The sequence below is a fragment of the Diceros bicornis genome, chromosome 9, assembly GCF_020826845.1.
Source record: "Diceros bicornis minor isolate mBicDic1 chromosome 9, mDicBic1.mat.cur, whole genome shotgun sequence".
NCBI lineage: Eukaryota > Metazoa > Chordata > Mammalia > Perissodactyla > Rhinocerotidae > Diceros > Diceros bicornis.
In genome coordinates, this window is record NC_080748.1 from 29,476,151 (window position 1) to 29,496,910 (window position 20,760).

The 20,760-nt window shown below is 37.5% G+C and overlaps 1 long non-coding RNA gene across 1 annotated transcript in view; it reads right to left on the reverse strand.

Moving 5' to 3' along the window:
- Nucleotides 1-2,615: 2,615 nt before the first annotated feature.
- The window catches only part of LOC131410205 (uncharacterized), a 152,128-nt gene continuing 133,983 nt past the window's right edge, over nucleotides 2,616-20,760 (reverse strand). Inside the window, exon 3 of the long non-coding RNA XR_009221192.1 lies at nucleotides 2,616-3,234. This is a non-coding gene — a long non-coding RNA (uncharacterized LOC131410205). The remainder of the gene's footprint in view (nucleotides 3,235-20,760) is intronic.

A 20,760-nucleotide genomic window follows, 5' to 3' on the forward strand; every position in this document is an offset into this window, starting at 1 on the left:
CTACATTTCCTCATTGTATCTCCTATTCTATTGAGTGACTCATACATATTTATAGCTCCATGCTTGTGGTTTATAAGTGTGTGTGTGTGTGTGTCCCACATGCACATGCCCTCTTCCCAGGCTGTATCAATGCAGTAGTCTAAGCTGCTAGACAAAACCATGTCCCTCTAAGTTGACACTTCAGGATTAGAGCTGCCAGATGCTCAAAAGAAACATCTGTTCCCGAAGGCCACAGGAGACAACAATGAAAGGAAAACAGAATAATTTTACACGACAAAGTAAATCCAATAAAGGTACAAATATAGCTCACCCATTCTATTTCAAAGACACTGGCACATAAGGGGAAATAATGAAACAGTAACATTGCCTATTATGCCATAGGGGTCTATTTCTGTTCTTAGAGGTATGATATTGGACAAGTCACTATTTTTATCAGTTTTACTGTGAGGGAGTGGATGATGATAATGAGGCGAGTGACAATGAAGGCAAATCTCACTTCTATCACTATTTTTCCCCAGTTTGTCCATACAGGACTATGGTGGTAAAATCATCCACCCCTACTCTTTGGCCATAATGGTGGGGGAGTCATCTTTATTGAAGCCAACTGAAGCCAGTGCAGAAAAGCATTGCAACACAAGCATCACTAAATTAGAAACTAGACTTTCATGGTGGAATATTGTGTGGTTGGGCTGTTCAGTGGAGAAGGGAAGCAGAGGGTCAAAAATAAATTTACAAGGTGCAAAGGTGGAAGGTGCAAAACTCCCAAGTTCTAAATACTAGGGAGTGGATATCCTTTGAGTCCAGACAGGGCTTCCTGAAAATTCCTGGCCCAAAGTGCCTTCCAGTGGTGCTGGTGGTACGACTTATGTCTGGGTGGCTCCTCGATGATTGTCCTCAACAGCCTGGCTCCTACTGCCTGCCCGGCTATCCTGAGCATTTGGAGCCCTGACTCCTGGCCACCCCCACAGCACTGCCTCGCCTACAGCCCTTATATGAGCCCTGCTTGTTTTCTTGCATTAGTGCCTGCTTCCCCATACCCTGCCCTACTCGACTTCAGCCTACCCACCCTTTTCTTTCTCACCTTGTAACTGCCTGCGATGATGCTAGCTTTTTTAAGACCAAGAAATGGCAGCTATTTTTCGACTCTATATTTTCTTTTTCCAGAAATCTTGCCCAACAGCACACGCTCTGTTGCCTGCCATTTTTCTCCCAATCCTCTCATGTTCCTTTCAGTCTCCTAAGGATTGTGGCAGGCCTTTTTTCTACGATTTATTTATTTTTCAAAAATCTTAATACTGGCATCCCAAGTACTTGCTTTCAGACCTTAAATGTCTTTCACCATTTTTTTATCTAGAAATCCATCATAGCACAAAGGAGTCCTGGTGGTCTGCCTTCTGGCTTGGCATCCCAGAATTCCTGAGATGGCCATGCATATGGAAAATACCACGCCCCTCCCTCTTCTTTCTTCTCTCTCTTTCCACCCATCTCCCCCCAACCTCCACATATTAACAAACGCAGAAAATGCTTCTCCAGTGTTTGATCAATGATGCTCCAAAAATAATGCACTAATGAGAATCTATTGAGTTTTACTTCATTCTCTGGGAACAATATGTTCCCATATGCAAAAACATATCAAAGTCATAAAAGATAAATAGAATCATCTTGTATCCTTTGTAGGATCACATAAAGAGAAAGCAAGCAAGTATTATGCTTAATGGTGAGTACACTGAGACTTTTTTTAGGGTCTGTATCCAATATTTGGGATCTATTAATTCCTCTCTTTGAGGGAATGAACTTATTTCACTAAGTATGGGCTCAGATCTCATCTTTAAGACTCTGTGTCTCTTGTGGAAAGTTCTGGAGCAGTATCTGTGAAGGGAGGGTGGGCCCACTTAGCTAGAGGTAAGAATGGACCAGAGATCAAGGACTCATTGCAAACAAGTTCATCTCTGCACAGCCTTGCAGAGGCTCTTCTTATTGGCACCTTCCAATGATCTTTACAGTTGCCATTTGAAATCATCAAAGGTAAATGTGAAAGAAAGAGAGCTCTCCTCTTGAGGTCCAACATTACGGTTTTAGGATATGGACTACAAGCTCCCAAACACATGCTCTTAGATTAAAGATCACTTGTTTCTGAATCTGTAGCTATATCTAGAATCAATCTGAGAAGTTATATCCCATCTAATTTTACTGGCACCTGAATTCCCCTTGAGTATAGTCTGTAAGCTCTTGGAGAGGACAGAGACCAGCCTGACGCTCAAGAGATTTTAGTGACGATATGACGCTCGCCAGTATCATGAGGGCAGGCCATACCCCACTTTAAACCTGATGGGCAGTATGAAAGATGCTGGGAACACAAAGATGAGTAACATGTGGTCCTTTGTCTCAAAGGCTGTCTGCTGCAGTGGTTCTCAAATTTTAGCATTCATAAGAATCAAAAGGAAAGTTGCTTAAAATGTGGATTATTGCCCTCCACCCCTGGTCTGGGTAGAACTTAGGAGTCCACATTTTTAATAAATGTTCTTTTGTGATTCTATCCAAGAATCACACTCTGAGAAGTACTGATCTAATGGATGGGATCTGGAAAAAAAAGTGGAGAAATGACAATGAACAGGGCAAAAGGAAATATTTTATTTCAGAATTGTCAGCATTTACACCTGGCCAGAGAATGTCCTATATTTGTCCTGTGCGTACGTGACATAAAGTCTTCTGCTCACAGCCAAAAGTGGGTAATCACACATACAATTTACACATTTGTCTTTCATTTGCACCTGCTATAGGCATGGCATGCTTGTGCATGCAACTACTGAGTTTAGCTTGGGGATTCCTAATTGAAAACACACAGCTCAGAGTAGGATGCAGGCATGATAGTGTAGAAAGGGCCACTAGCCAGGTGTATGATTTTCTCTTCTAACTACGTTTTTCTACTGGCAGAAAAAGAGGCAGTAACATCTCAGGTAGATGTGGTTGCCATAGAGACAGAAGTTGTAATTTACCAGGGAACATTGCTGCAAATAGCAATAAAAAAGCAATTCAGTGGAGGTCAGAGGCACAAATTCACGGAAGCTACAATCAAACCAGACAGCTGCTCAGTCCATTCAATAAGAATTTTGCAGTTGCCATTGTGAGGTAAGTGGAAGAGTGGTGAAATGACGCCAAGTGATTCACTCCTGCTTACATGTCCCCACATGCCTGAGGTCATTCGGCCCAAGGAGGGACCTCAAGTTGCTGTGCCTGGAATTCGGGTAGAAGAAGGGGCAGAAAATAGACAAAAATGTTATTTTTAATCCAGTGATTCAAAAGTAAGAATTCACAACTACGATGAGATTCTCAGATATGACACTTGATAATCCAACATGGAGACAAATAGGATTATATATTGAAAGCAAACCTAGAGTTTGCTGCTCAAGTTAACCTAAGAGGCAAGCCCTGTCTTCCTCAAAGACACAACTTAATTATTGTTTAACCGATGGACATCATGTGAATATACACATGTAAATACATGTATGTACACTTGCACATACATAATTAGAGTAACAGTTATTTTTGTTTTAAGTGGAATAGGTTTAGATAACAAAGACCTGTCTTACTTTTTTCCCTTCTATCCTTTTTTGTTCTGGAACACAGTGTTTGGAGGATATGGATCCAGTGTGTCTTTTTATGTCTTCTCTCTCATATTCTAGGATAGGTGACTTCAATCCTGCTCCCTTTGCCTCTTAGCATTTTCTGTTACAGTTTTTTTTACTACGATTTGGTGGCAGGATGGTAGTGGTGGTGGTGGTGATCTGAAATGTGTATTTTAGACTTTACCTAAATACTAAAATTTCCTCTTTAATTAGCAAGTTGTTAACAGTAGCCTATTTGGCGGCTATTTCCAAGTGATGGAATGTAGAACATTCAAAATAACATAAGCTATGTTCTCTCTCCAGTTGAAATAATGTGGATGACATAGAAGATTAAGCACGACGTTGCCTTTTGTAAGAATGCTGCTCAAGTGTTGGAATGATTCAGTTTAAGCTGAGTGCCTTTAAATGATGTAGCACAATATATGCCTCAGAATGTCCACTCCTTAAAAGCCCTCATGACTAACAGGAGGAGGGATGGTTCCCAGATGCACGTGTTCCATTTTTGATGATCTGGGTGAGCCATTAGTTTGTACACATCTGTCTTTTTCTTTTATCAAGAAAGGCAACTATTTCCTCTGGAGCTCAAGCAAAGAAATAATAATTTGCATGAATGTTGGAAAAAAACTAGCTGTTTTGAACTTATCAGGAAGTTGTATGTCAGTCTCCAATGTATTATGTCCTCAATTAGTAGTGTATCTTTTTTTCTCACTTTGTTAAGCATCTTTACATTCGTTTTGTTTGTTTGTTTGTGATGTAGAGGTGGAGACTTAAGTTAATCAGTGTATGACACACCATTATCATTGGTTCTGTAGAGTTTACGTTATGTTATGTTATGTTACTATTTTTCTCCTTAATCCCTGGTCTCAACTACAATTACCCTCCTCACTCCACCCCACCCTCCAACTCTTGATATTAGCAGCTACTCTCATGTGTTTAATATATCCTTGTCCCATGTGTTTCATAAACATTGCTGGATAAACTTATATCCTTGAAGTACATATGGAGTTGTCTTGCGAGGTAGATAAGTGTGGTGGGTGAGAATCTGGATCCTGGATTCACCTGCCTGGGTTGATATTCTAGCTTCGCCACATACTAGGCACGTGTCCTTGGGTCTTGTTATTTAACATATCTGTGCCTCAGAATCTGCATCTGGATAATGAGGAAAAAATAATAGCATCCATCTTGATGAGCAGTTGTGTGGATTAAAATGTGTATAAAGTGCTTAGAACAGTGTGTAGCACATAGTAAGCACTACATAGATATTAGCAATTAGATATATTTAATTTGCACAAAAGGCATTGTGCTATAGAACCGAACCCAGTTATATTTTTTTTGTAAATTTTCACATAACAGCATATTTATACCATCTATCCATTTTCTTTATATATATTGCTTCTGAATGTTGTGTAGTGTTCTGCAGCATGCATCCTGTACATTTCACCTACACTTTCTCCACTAATACGGACACTCAGATTGCTTCTGTCCTATTACATTGTAGCCAAGGCTATAATGAGTGCCCTTATAGTCCCTGAAGGACTGTGGGAGAATTTCTTTGGGTTACATATCCAGCAGTGAGACTACTGGGCCACTGGGTGTGCGAATACTTTATTTTGCCAAGAACTGTCATCATGTTCTCTGCGTGGCTCTTATCAATGATGCTTGGGATTTTCTCTCTCCTCTTACTCTCACCAACACATGTTATAATCCAGCTTTGTGACTTTTGCCAATTGGTTGGAAGAAAAGAGGTATTTTATTGTTGTTTTACTTTTTTAACCTCTTTGATGGTAGAATGTTGCATTTCTTTAAATATTTCTCAGCCATTTAAATTTTCTCCATTCATACCCTTTGCCCATTTTTCTACTTTTTTATTTTATTTTATTTTTGTGAGGAAGATCAGCCCTGAGCTAACATCCATGCTCTTAATTTCTGTATGTTTCCGCCCTCTGAGAATGTGCACAGGGTAGAGTCTTGCTGCCTCTGCCCTGATTTTATGCCCTTTTGTTTTTTGTTTTTTGTTCCTTTTCTTTTTTGTGTATGAGGAAGATTAGCCCTGAGCTAACATCCGTTGCCAATCCTCCTCTTTTTGCTGAGGAAGATTGGCCCTGGGCTAACATCCTTGCCCATCTTCCTCTACTTTATATGGGACGCCTGCCACAGCATGGCTTGATAAGCGGTGGGCATGTCCGCACCCAGGATCCAAACCTGCGAACCCTGGGTGGCCAAAGCGGAGTGTGTGAACTTAACCACTACACCACCAGGCTGGCCTCTTATATAAACAATCTTTTGATGCTAATTTATCTTCTCATTCCTGAGGCAAAGATCTACTTGATCATGATGCATTTTTAATATACTGTTGAAATTGGTAAGCTAAAATTTTATTTAGAATTTCCACGTCCATGATCATAAGTGAAACTGGCCTATAATTATTTCCTTATGATTTCTGTTAAGTAGTTATACTAGTCTTTCATAAGGAGTTGAACAGCTTTTGCTCTTTGTTTATTCTCTAAAGAACTTATGAAAGAGAAATATCTGTTCCTTGAAAGCTGGTGAAATTTAACTGTAAAACTGTGTGAGTATGAAGATTTTGGAGGAAATGGAAGATTTTAATGGAGATTCCAATTCCGTGGTCTTTTAAAAGATGCTACTTTTTGGTTTGGTTAACTATCTTTTGGTTTACTTATTCATTGATTTATGTGTTTATTATTTCCACTTTCCCTTGGTTGGGTGGTTTGATTAGAGGTTATTCTATTCCTCTTTTTTCCTAGATTCTTCAGTTGAAAGTTTAAGGTATTCGTTTTCTTTCTTTCTTTTGATAAACGCATTTAAAAGTAAATTTCTAAGTATTTCTTTAACTTAACCCCCCAGAATTTTGCATATAGTCCTTTAATTATCATTTAATCTAAATATTCTCTAATATTGCTGTTGACTTATTTCCTCTCTAACAAAAGTTTTATTTGGTAGCATTTTTTGTAGTTATGAGATGTATTTTTTAAGTTATATTTTTGCAATTGATTTCTAATTTCACTGCATAACATAATGTGAGAAAACATAATCTGTGTGACTGTGTTTCTTTGGACAGTATTGATGCTTTCTTTGTCGTTATTATATGGTCAATTTTTGTGAATGTTCTAATGTAAGCATGAAAAATGTGTATATGTAGCTGCTCACACACGCATATAATATGTAAATATATATACATGTATAAATACATACATATATAAATGAATACACATGCATACCAATCGATATGAGCTTATTTTTCTTGTTACTGAGATTTTGTATAAGTTTGCTTAGTTTTGGCTCCTTGATCCATCAGTTTCTGAGGGGAATGCTTATAATCTATATCTACTACTTTTGTTATCCGAGTTTACATATATAGTTAAAAGATCAGACTATACTACAAGATAATACATTAAAAAGTCCCCTGATAAACCTCCTCAACATTGGTCTTCACAATAATTTTTTGGATATGACACCAAAAGCACAAGCAACAAAAGAAAAAATCAGCAAGTGGGACTACATCAAACTTAAAAGCTTCTGCAGTGCAAAAGAAACAACAAAATGAAAAGGCAACCTATAGAATGGGAGAGAATATTGCAAACCATGTGTCAGATAAGGGGTTAATATGCAAAATTTATAAAGAACTCTACAACTCAATAACAAAAATCAAACAATCCAATTTAAAAAAATGGGCAGAGGAACTAAATAGACGTTTTTGCAAAGAAGACATCCAGGTGGCTCACAGGCACATGAAAAGGTGCTCAACCTAATCATCAGGGAAACGCAACTCAAAGTCACAATGAGAGATCACCACGCACGTGTCAGAATGACTGTCATCAAGAAGACAAGAGGTAACAAGTAGGATGTGGAAAAAAGGGTACCCTTGTGCACTGTTGATGGGATTGTAAACTGGCCCACCCACCATGAAAACCAGTATTGAGGTTCCTCAAAAAATTTAAAATAGAACTACCATATGATTCAGCAATCCCACTTCTGGGGATATATCCAAAGGAAATAAAAACTGGTTATTGAAGAAATATATGCACTCCCATGTTTTTTGCAGCATTATTCACAATAGTTAAGATATGGAAACAACCTACATGTCTATCAGTGGAGGAATGGATAAAGAAGATGTGGTATATATATATATACAATGGGATACTATCCAGCCATCAGAAAAAAGTGAATTCTGCCATTTGTGACAACGTGGATGGATCTTGAGGACATTATTCTAAGTGAGATAAGTCATACAGAGAAAGACAAATACCTGTATGATATCCCTTATGTGCGGAATAGAAAAATCCCCAAACTCAAAAAAACAGAGAGTGGAATGGTGGTTACGAGGGGCTTGGGGGGGGGATGGGACGAGAAAGATGTTGTTTAAGGGTATGTACTTGCAACCAGTAGATGAATAAGTCCTGGAGAACTAATGCACAGTACAAGGACTACAGACAACAAAACTGTTATAAAGGTTCAACTTGCTAAGAGACTAGATCTTAATTGTTTTTACCACTAGAAGAAATGATAATTATGTGACACAATAGAGGTGTTAGTTAATGGTACAATGGCAATCATATTGCAAATAAATGTATCAAATCAATATGTTGTACACTTAAACTTATACAATTATATCTCAATAAAAAAAAGTTATATGCAAAAGAATAAGTTCCCTGCCCCACACCCCTCTAACCACATTTTCTTCCCAGAAGCAAGCAACCCAAACTTTTTTTGTGTGATTTTTTTTTGTTAATATTCTACATATTGAAAAACTTTATATATATATGTGTGTGTATCTATATATATATGTATATATATTTGTAATTTTGGCATTATCTACTGACTTCCCCTTATGGAAGAGGTAGGTTTAGCTCTATTATACATACTCCTCTCTCCCTTCCTCTTTTCTCTCTTCCATCACAGAATATAATTATATTTTTCCCAAGCTGCATAGAATGCTGTGATTATCTACCCTTTATTATGTATTTTTGGTTATGTTTAACAATTGCTTCATTTTCTCACTTGCTATGTATCCAAAATGTAAAGCTCATTTCAAATGATCAAACGTACCAGATAATCTACCATTTTTTCCCTTACTTATTTGGGATTGACTATGTCCTGAGCCTAGTGCATCCTGGTCTTTTTTTTTTTAAACCAACCTCCTAGGGATTCCCTTATCTCTTTTATCCAGTGAAGCTACTCTTTCCTGTTTCCCATGTCTTTTGTGGTTTGCTCCCCTATTTTGTGGAGCACAAGTGGCGTCTTGACGAAGATTCAAAGGAAGGATGGTTGTTAGACTTTGCTCGGCTGAAAATATTTTATTTCCTTTCACACTTGATTGATGCATTTCATAGTATATAATACTACATTTGAAATCCTTTTTCCTTAGAATGTTTAAATTATGGCTTTATTGTCTTCTAGTTCCAGTGTTGCTATTGAGCTATCCTTCCTAGGTTGTTTCCCCTTTCCCGCCGTAAGAGGGGAAAGAGGATGAAGGAAATCTAAGGGGTAGACCTGTCCACTTAACACCTGTGCACTTGCTGGTATCTTCTTTATGCCACAAACAGCCTTGGACAGACTCTAATGTATTCCTGTCACCTGAGGCTGGCACGGGGTTGACAGAGCTTATTTTTTCTGCAGAGCATTGCAGAATGGTCCAGCCAGGGCAATCTCAGGGGAGAAAAGAGCATACTTAGGAAGCATTCACCTGGTCCATGTGCCTAGCCCTTTTCTCCAGGCTGCTCTTCACCCAGACTCAGGTACCTTCATTTATAGGATCCATCAACCACTCTTTAATTCTGAGATGTTGCTAGTTTGTGTTTGGTGTGACATAGCAACCTAAGACAATGTATCACCTAATCAGGAACCCCAAGGGTTTCTTTTTACAGTGTAGGTGAATCTTGTTCAAAAACATATGTTCAAACACAAGATTTATTAGTTAATTCTGTTATAATAAACTCGTATTGGAATAGACTTTATATGTTGTTAATCTGTTTTCCAGTCTTTCCCCTTGCAGTAAATGACATCTCCGTCCAGTCAGTTGCTAGTCTGACATCTGAGAATCAGTCTTGGCTCTTCCCTCGCTCTCATCTCATCTATCCATTTCATCTCCAAATCTTATAGATTTTTCCTTCAAATTACTTCTTAGATCTGTCCACCTTTGTTATATTCCCTACCGGTATATTAGTTAAACTCTATTATTTCTTATTTGGGCTACTGCAGTTGTTCTAAATGGTCTTATTTTTTAAAAAAATCAGCTTTATTGAAGTATAATTCACATATATAAAATTCACTCACTAACAATGAACCGTTTGATTATTTTTAGCAAATTTATACAGTTGTGCACCCACCAGCACAATCCAGTTTTTTTTATTGTAGAAAGAACATTTGACATGATATCTACCCTCTTAATAAATTTTTAAGTGTGTAATATATTATTGTTGTACAATGTTGTACAGCAGATCTCTAGAGCTTATTCATCTTGCTTGACTGAAAATTGATGCCAGGTGATTAGTAATTCGCCACTTCCCATTACCCCCAGCCCATGGCAACCACCATTCCACTCTTTGATTCTATTATTTGACTATTTAGATACCTCGTATAAGTGTAAGCATGCAGTATTTGTCTTTCTGTGATTGGCTTATTTCACCTAACATAATGTCCTCAAGGTTCATCTATTTTGTTGCATGTTGCCGGATTTCCTTCTTTTTTAAGGTGGAATAATATTCCATTGTATGTATATACCACATTTTCTTTATCTATTCATCCACTGATGGACATTTAGCTTGTTTCCACATCTTGACTAATGTGAATACTGCTACAATGAACATGGGAGTGCTAATATCTCTTTGAGATTCTGATTTTAATTCTTTTGGGTAAATAACCAGAAGTGGGATTGCTGGAGCACATTGTACTTCTATTTTTAATTTTTGTTTTTTTGTGAGGAAGATCAGCCCTGAGCTAACATCCATGCCAATCCTCCTCTTTTTGCTGAGGAAGACCGGCTCTGAGCTAACATCTATTGCCAATCCGCCTCCGTTTTTTCCCCAAAGCCCTAGTAGATAGTTGTATGTCATAGTTGCACATCCTTCTAGTTGCTGTATGTGGGACGCCGCCTCAGCATGGCTGGAGAAGCGGTGTGTCGGTGCGCACCTGGGATCCGAACCTGGGCCACCAGTCGAGGAGCGCATGCACTTAACCACTAAGTCATGGGGCTGGCCCCCTATTTTTAAATTTTTGAGGAACCTACATGCTGTTTTCCATAGCAGCTGCACTATTTTGAATTCCCACCAATAGTGTACAAGAGTCCCAATTTCTCCACATCCCCTCAACATTTGTCTTTTGTTTTTTTGATAATAGCCATCTTGACAGGTGTGTGGTGATATCTTGTGGTTTTGATTTGCATTTACCTGATAATTAGTGATATGGAGCACCTTTTCATATACCTGTTGGCCATTTGTATGTGTTTGGAGAAATGTCTCTTCAAGTTCTTAGCCCATTTTTTAGTTGATATATTAGGTTTCTTTAAAAATATTGAGTTGCAGGAATTCCTTATATATTTTGAAGACTAACCCCCTACCAGATACATGGTTTGCAAATATTTTCTCCCATTTCATAGGTTGTCTTTTCACCTCGTTGACTATTTCCTTTGCTGTACAAAAGTTTGGCAGTTAGACGTAGTCCCATTTGCTTATTTCTGGTTTTGTTTCCTGTGATTTTGGTGTCATAGCCATGAAATCATTGTCAAGACCAATATCATGAAATTTTCCCCTGTGTATCTTCTAGGGGTTTTACAGTTTCAGGTCTTACATTTAAGTTTAATATATTTTGAGATGATTTTTGTATATGGTGTAAGATAAGGGTCCAATTCCATTCTTTTGCACGTGGATATCTAGTTTTTCCAACACCATTTATTGAAGGCACTATCCTTTCCCCATTGTGTATTCTTGGCACTGTTTTTGAAGATCAGTTGACCATGTACATCTGAGTTTGTTTCTGGGTTCTCTACTCTGTTCTATTGGTCTATATGTCTGTCTTTACACCAATACCATACTGTTTTGATTACTGCAGCTTTTTAATATGTTTTGATATCAGGAACTGTGATATCTTCAGCTTTGTTCTTCTTTCTCAAGGTTGATTTGGTTATTCAGGGTCCTTTGTAATTCCATATGAATTTTAGAATTGCTTTTTGTATTTCTGTAGAAAATGTCCTTGGGCTTTTGATAGACATTGCATTAAATCTGCAGATTGCTTTGGGTAGTATGGACATTTTAACAATATTAGGTCTTCCAATCAATGAACATGGGATGTCTTTCTATTTGTTTGTGCCTTGTTTAATTTCTTCATCAATATTTTGTAGTTTTCAGCATATGAGACTTTCACCTCCTCAGTTAAGTTTATTCCTAAGAATTTTATTCTTGTTTGTGCTATTACAAATGTGACTGTTTTCTTAATTTCATTTTCAGATAGTTCAGAGTTAGTGTATGGAAATACAACTGATTTTTTGTAGGTTGATTTTGTATCCTGCAACTTTACTAAATTCATATATTAGTTCTATCAGTTTTTATTATGGAGTCTTCAGGGTTTTCTATATATAAAACCATGTTGTCTGCAAACAGGGAAAATTTTACTTCTTCCTTCCTGATTTGGATGCCTTTTATTTCTTTTATTTTTTCATGATTGCTCTGGCTAGGGCTTCCACTACTACGCTGAGTAGAAGTGGTGAGAGTGAGCATCCTTGCCTTGTTCCTGATCTTAGAATAAAAGTTTCCAATTTTTCACAGTTGGGTATAATGCTAGCTGTGGGTTTGTCATATATGGCCTTTATTACGTTGAGGTATGTTCCTTCTATACCTAATTTGTTGGGCTGGCCCCATGGCTTAGCGGTTAAGTGTGCGCGCTCCGCTGCTGGTGGCCCAGGTTCAGATCCCGGGCGCGAGCCGACGCACTGCTTCTCCGGCCATGCTGAGGCCGAGTCCCACATACAGCAACTAGAAGGATGTGCAACTATGACATACAACTATCTACTGTAGCTTTGGGGGAAAAAAATAAATAAATAAAATTATAAAAAAAAAATTTGTATACCTAATTTGTTGACAGTTTTTATCATGAAAGTGTGTTAAATTTTGTTGAATGCTTTTTATGCTTCTATTGAGATGATCATATGGTTTTTCTCCTTTATTCTGTCAATGGGGTGTATCATATTAACTGATTTTTATGTGTCGAACCATTCTTGCATTCCTGGAATAAATCCCATTTGGTCATGGTGTATGATCATTTTAACAAGCTGTTGGATTCTGTTTGCTAGTATTTTGTTGAGGATTTTCACATCTATATTGATAAGGGATATTGGTCTGTAGTTTATTTTCTTGTGGTGTCTTTGTCTGGCTTTGGCATCAGGTTAATGCTGGACTCGTAGAATGAGTGTGGAAGTATTTCTTCCTCTCCTATTTTTTGGAAGATTTTGAGAAGAGTTGGCGTTAATTCTTCGTTTAGTGTTTGGTAGAATTCACTAATGAAGCCATTTGGTCCTGGGCTTTTCTTTTTTGGGAAGTTTTTGATTGCTGATTCAATCTTCACACTAGTTATAGGTCCTTTCAGACTTTCTATTTCTTTATAACTCAGTCTTGGTAGGTTGCATATTTCTAAAACTTCTCCATTTATTCTAGGTTATCAAGTTTTTTGGCATATAGTTGTTCATAGTAGTCTCTTATGATCCTTTTTATTTCTGTGGTACAGTTGTAATGTCTCATTTCATTTCTGATTTTATTCATTTGAGCCTTCTCTCTTTATTCTTAGTCTAGCTAAAGATTTGTCAATTTTATCTTTTCAAAAAATCAACTGTTATTTTAGTTAATTTTTTTATTGTTTTCCTATTTTCTTATCTTTTTTTGTTTTTTGGAGGAAGATTGGCCCTGAGCTAACATCTGTTGCCAATCCTCCTCTTTTTCTTTTTTCTCCCCAAAGCGCCAGTACATAGTTGTATATCCTAGTTGTAGGTCCTTCTAGTTCTTCTATGTGGGATGCCAGCTCAGCATGGCTTGATGAGCGGTGAGTAGGTGTGCGCCCAGGATGTGAACCAGCGAGCCCCGGGCCGCCTAAGTGGAACGCATGGACTTAACTGCTATGCCGCCGGGCCAGCCCCTGTTTTTCTATTTTCTATTTTGTTTACTTCTGCTCTAATCTTTGTTATTTCCTTTCTTCTGCTAACTTTGGGTTTAGGTTGTTACCATTTTTGTAGTTCCTTGAGGTATAAAGTTAGGTTGTTTGATATTTTTCTCTTCTTTGACATAGGCGTTTATTGCCATGAACTTCCCTATCAGTATTGCTTTTGGTACATCCTATACATTTTGGTGTATATGTTTTTGTTTTCTTTTGCCTCAAGATATTTTCTAATATCCTTTTCTATTTCTTATTTGACCCAATGGTTGTTCAAGTATGTGTTGTTTAATATCCACATAGATTTGAATTTTCTAGTTTTCCTTCTGCTATTGATTTCTAGTTTGATTCCACTGTGGTCAGAAAAGGTACTTGGTACCATTTCAATCTTCTTATTTGTTTTGTGACCTAACGTGTGATACATCCTGAGTAAAGATCTACGTGTACTTGAGAAGAATCTGTATTCTGTTGCTGTCGGGTGGAAAGTTCTGTATATGTCTGTGAGGTCTATTTAGTCTATGGAGTTATTCACCTCCTTTCTTTTCTTATTGATCTTTCTAGATGTTCTGTCAATTACTGAGAGTGAAGTATTGATGTCTTCTACTATTGTTGTATTGCTCTCTATTTTTTTCTTCAGTTCTGTCAATGTTTGCTTTTACATATTTAGAGGTTCTGATGTTGGGTGCATATATTTGTAATTGTTATATTTTCCTAGTGGAGTGATCCTTTTATTGTTATATAATATCCTTCTTGTCTCTTTTGACAGTTTTTGACTTACGGTCTATTTTGTCTGATATAAGTATAGCCATCTGTGCTCTTTTAGTTACTATTTGTATGGAAAATCTTTTTCTATCTTTTCACTTTCAGTCTGTGTGTGTCCTTAAATCTAAAATGAGTCTGTTGTAGACAGCATATAGTTGGATCTTGTTTTTTCATCCATTCAGCGACTTCATGTGTTTTGATCGGGGAATTTAGTATATTTACACTTAAGAATTTGTTGATAGGTAAGGATTTATTATTGCCACTTTATTAGTTGTTTTGTTAGTCTTGTTATTTTGTCTGTCTTTTCTTCTCTTGCCATCTTCTGTTTTTTGTTGATTTTTGTACTGATGTGCTTTGATTTCTTTATTTTTTGTATGTTTGTAACTTCTATATATATTTTCTTTTGGTTACCTTTGAGTTTACATAAAGTATCTTATAATGGCCTATTTTAAGCTGATAACGACTTAAGTTCAACTGCATACGAAAATTCTACACTTTAACTTGTCTCCACACACATTATGTTTTTCTTGCCACAACTTTCAACTATTCTTATTGTGTATCTTCTAACATTTTTTTATTATAGTTCTTTTAATATTTTGTGTTTAACTTTTGTATTAGAATTAAAAGTGATTTACTCACCACAATTACAGTAATATAATATTCTATATTTGTCTATATATTTACCTTTACCAATCAGTTTCATACTTTCTCATGCTATTATGTTGCTTTTTAGCATCCTTTTGTTTCAACTTAAAGAACTGCCTTTAGCATTCCTTGTAAGGCAAGTCCAGTGTTAATGAACTTCCTCAGCATTTGTTTGTCTGGAAAGGCTTTCTCTCTCCTTTTTTTTTTTTTTTGTGAGGAAGATTAGCCTTAAGCTAACTTCTGTTGCCAATCTTCCTCTTTTTTTTGCTGAGGAAGATTGGCCCTAAGCTAACATCTGTGCCCATCTTCCTCTACTTTATATGTGGGGTGACTGCCACAGCATGGCTTGATGAGCAGTGTGTACATCCGCACTAGGGATCTGAACCTGTGGACCCCAGGCTGCCAAAATGGAGCATGAACTTAATCACTATGCCAGTGGGCCAGCCCCTATCTCTCCATTTTTGAAAGACAGTGTTGCCGAGTATAGTATTATTGGTAGGCATTTTTAATTTTTTTACATTCAGTACTTTGAATGTATCACCCTGTTCCCTTCTGGTCTGCAAGTTTTCTGCTGAAAAATTCACTGACAGTCTAATGGTGATGGTGGTGGGGATTCCTTGTATGTGACAAGTCACTTTGCTCTTGCTGCTTTCAAAATTCTCTCCTTGTCCTCGGACAATTTGATTTTAATGTGTCTTCATGTGGATTTTTTAAGCTTTATCTTATTTGATGTCTTTTGGACTTTTTGGATTTGGATGTCTCTTTTTTTCCCCAGGTTTGGGAAGTTTTCAGTATTTCTCTAAATAAGCTTTCTTGTTTTTTCTCTCTCTTCTCCTTCCAGGATTCCCATGATCCATATGTTAATCTATCTGATTGTGTCATTTAAGTCCTATTGCTCCTCTGACAATTATTTCCAGTGCTCTGTCTTCAAATTCATTGATCCTCCTTCTGTTTGGTCTAGAATTATGTTGAAACCCTCTAGTGACTTTTTCAGTTTAGTTACTGGGTTCTTCAGCTCCATGATTTCAGTTTGGTACTTTTTAATATTTTCTTTCTCTTTGTTGAAATTCTCTTTTTGTTCATGCATTGTTCTCTTGACCTCGGTAAGCATCTTTCTGAGAATTATTTTTAATTCTCTGTCAGGTAAATCATATAATTCTGTTTCATTAGGGTTGGTTTCTGGAGATTTAATTTGTTTCTTTGGAACATCTTTGGCTGTTTCTTCATTTTTCTTGACTCTCTTGTATTGGTATCTACATGTTAGACAAAGCAGGCACATCTCTCAGTCTTTATGGCCTGACCTAATATAGGAGACGTTCCCCACCAATGAGCCCAGTCAGAGATTCTGGGAGCCCCTATCAACTCTTTCCCTCCCCAGGGAGAATCAGACAGCTGTGGTTTAGTCTACTTGTCTGCTCACTCTCTGCTGAGCTGGAAGGGTAGCTATGGCATCTACCAGCCCAAGCTGTTGCCTCCATTCTCCTCCAGGCTTCTAGGTGGCACTGGACCTGTTAGAGCTCCTCGACTGGTGATACGGATGTTAGTTTTTTGGGCAGCCCCAGAAAAGTGTGAATGCCGATGCATGGATCAACCCTTTCAATCCTCAAGTGGAAGTTGAGAGCTGGGATTTTTCATCTGTTTGCTCTGTGCTGAGCTGGGGGATCAATGGTGTCTACTAGCCCAAGGTGTCACCTCCTTTCTCTTCTGGGAGGCTAGACTATGCTGGATCTATCAGAGCTCTAAGACAGAAACCAGTCCTCTGGTAAGCCACTTTGGAAAAGTTGGGGTGCTGAGTGTGGAACCAACCACTTCTCTCCCTTGGGAGAAGGTATGAGGTAGGGGGTCTCTTCCTAATTGAATGGCACTGAACTGGGGGCAGAGTCTCTGGCAAGAGGGTGTCCTGAATCTCCATACCTGTTTTGGTGAGTCTGGTTTTGCATTCTCTCAGAGTGCAGCAGTCTTCCAATTAGTTTCTAATTTCTCCTCAAAGGGAATTCAGCCATGAAATGTTGCTGAATTGGTGTGTTTGTGTGGGTAAGGAAGGTCTAAGGCTTCCTGTGCTGTCAGATTGTTGACATCACTCCCCTCTTCAATTTTGCTCCCACTCTATTGTCTACACAATAGCCAGTCTTGTCTTTTCAAACACCTCACCAAGGCATTCATGGCTCAGCACGAATATGTTCTTGCCTTTCTCTCCAATCTACAGAAATGCTATTCTCTCTCTCTCTCTCACTAAATTTCAGTTCCTAAAACACACTCCATTCTTCAATAAGTCTCTATACATGCTGTTTTGTGTGTGTTAAACGCCCTTTCCCCAACTAGTTATTGTTCATTCTTCAAATGTCAACTTAAATAGTACTTCTTCGGAGAAGTTTTCCCTGAACACTTATTCTGAAGTGAGTCCTCCCTAATATAATTCTCTCTTAGTGTCATTTTCTTTTTCTCTATATCATGTACCAGAACTGTAATTATACTGGTATTTTTTGTTTACTTAGTGTCTATCTCCCCAGTAGGTTTGCAAACACTACAAGGCAGACACCTTGTCTGTTTTGCTCAGCACCGTGTCCCTACCTGAGGAGAGTGCCTGGCACATTGTAGGCATATAATGAATATATGTGGATTGATTGACAACAGTTACCTGCTGGGAGTGTATTTCTCTGTAGATCTGGCTGAATAAGCTTGGTTTGGGCATTTGATGTTTTCTGCATCTTTATGGTTAATATTTCATCTTTTGCAGCAGATGAAATAAAAAAGAGAATGAAAAAGAGTAAAGGAAAATGGTTTTAAAAGTGTCCATATTTGTTATGTATATGTGTGTTTGTTGAGTTTTGTGGAAGAGGAAAAGAGGGAATTAGAAAATAGGGTGCTTATGTGGTAATAAAGTTAATTCCACGTATTTATGGGTTTCTGGAAATGTGGAGTAATTTATTCATTCCCTGAGAGCCTACTATGCATGAAGCTCTGAACCAGATGCTATAGAAAATTTAGACTTACAGTCTGATATCTAAGAACTTGCACTTAAACATGCAATTGTGTGTGTAAAGAAAACATTATATGTATAAGGTTATAATATACATATACACACAAAGTTATTTTATATACAAAGTTACAATACAAAGTAGAATAGTTTAAGTACTCCCACAGAGCTACAGAGCTCAGGACTGGGCTGATGGATAGGGAGAGAATCAGGTAAGACTTGAGGACATAGACGACAGCTTAGCATCGAAGCATGGGCAGGATTTTGAGAGGCAGTGTTTGGTCTTCCCTGACTTTCAAATAATATGAGCAATACTGTACAATGGATCAAGCTCTATGATCAAAATGAGTTTAATATGATCGTCTCTCCATGGATATTAGTATTGCAAATACAAATGTATACTGTATAAAAATGGCTCACAAGTTAAGATTCTGAGTTATTTAATATGAGAGTGATAAGAGGTAATTTCATGCTAATTAACTGAATTTTTGTTTTGTCATTAGCCTAAAAGGAAATTAAAACTCATCTGAATCATGACTTCTCCTCAGCGGCCATCAAGAATTTGAGAAAAAAGGTATTTTCAACACTCTTCATGAATTTTTAAGCAAATGCAGGCTGTGAATTAAAAAACACAAGCCTAGAAATGAAGTAATTTATCTACCAAAATATTTTTGTTTATGTGAACATAAACCTACATCTACTTAGGACACAATTTGATTCGGTTTGAACATAATTCTTATTTTCTTTTATAATCTTCCTTCGATTATACTATATACAGCACAGCTAATTGCTTCTGAGCATTTTAATGTGAGAGGGGATTTCACTCCCCTCTCTCAAGGCAATTTGGTTCCGTAAATAGCCAGGCAGTGTTCTTACTCACGTAAGTCACACAGTGGTTTGTAAATGTTATAGCCTCTATTTAAAGGTGAAATGATGAAAGCAAAGTGCCCGCTAAGGATTTAACAATTCATAGGGATCTAGTTTTCTGTTACATAATCTCCTTTTCCTTAGGAAACATTTAGTAATATGCCCTTTACAATGGCAAATTAAATAGGAGGACATAAAAAAAGAAATTGCACATGGGATTCTCTGTCTTTGTCTAGGGCAATAGGAGTCTGCAGTGTAGCAGAGGAGCTCACTAAGGAGTGACCAGTCTTATTCTACTTGGACGTAGATAGCTGCATATAGCCCAGCACAAGAGAGCCTTCAATTTCATAGTAGTTAAATCAGGAAAACTAAACCATAATAAACTGGAAGCTGCCATAGAAAAATAAGTGTCAATCAGATATTTGATTAAAAAATCAAATCAGGAAGTGAAGGAGGATAGGTTCTATGAAAAGAAATTAAAAGTTGCTGCATGGTATAAATTTTAAAAATCTTAAAGTTACAGTCATTTTGCAAGGATGTGTGGCTACATATATTTAAGCAAATCTTTCTATGTTTTGTCTCCTGTCTAAGGTATTTTTACGTTTAAGAATATCTACTAACTGAAATGAAAGTTGATCCTGTCTGCTTAGCATTGCATGGATCTGGAGCTCAGTCTGCAACAAGTTCTCATAAGACACTCAGATCTCCTCAGTCCACCTTCGGGGCTTGTAAAACACATGCAGGAAAACTTAATGTCTAATTTTTGACCAACTTACTGTTTTAAAGGAAGTTGTTTATACTCATACAAGATTCAGGAGCTAGATCTACTGGATTCAGGCTCTGGATTCTCAGTGAGATGTTTAATGGATTCTGCTCTAATCTCTCCAAAGGACCATGAAGCACTCATTGAAGGTAATATAAGAATCCAACACACAATTAAATTTCTTTTTATAATTTTTAGATGTACAACATTATAATTCAACATCCGTATACACTACAAAGTGATCACCCACAAAAATCTAGCTGCCATCCATCACCCTACACTTGACCCCCCCCTTCACTCCTTTCACCCACCCCCCAACCCCCTTCCCCTCTGGTAACCACTGACGTGTTCTCTATATCTATGAATTTGTTTTTGTTTTGTTTAAACAAACAAACAAACAACTTTTAAAAATAATAGCCTTTTTAAAGAGCAGTTTTAGGTTAACAGCAAGATTGAGCAGACAGTACAGAGAGTTCCCATATATTCCCTGCCCCCTCCCCCAGCTTCCTGACTATCAATATCCTCCACCAGAGTGGTACATTTGTTACAATCTATGAATCTACATTGACACATCATTGTCACCCAAAGTCCATAGTTTACATTAGGGTTCACTCTTGGTGTTGTACATTCTATGGGTTTTGATAAATGTATAATGGCGTGAATCCAATAATTAAATTTTTTAGACTTAATAACACAGGAAATTAATTCAAAACATATCCACAAGTTTGGAATTCTGGGTTATACTAAAGAAAAATTGCACCAGACAAGGTAGACAGGCAGGGAATACTTTATTTGGGACACTTATGGTGGAGGGGAGAGATTAAACTCAACTTCACTGAAACAAAAGGTGGGAGAGTTTTTAAGTGCTGGAGTGAGCTAGTGGAAAGGTACTGGAGGAAGTTAAGGGGAGATTCCTCAAGGTGATTAGGCCATCTGTGTTTGCTAATTGTCGATTACCTAAGGTA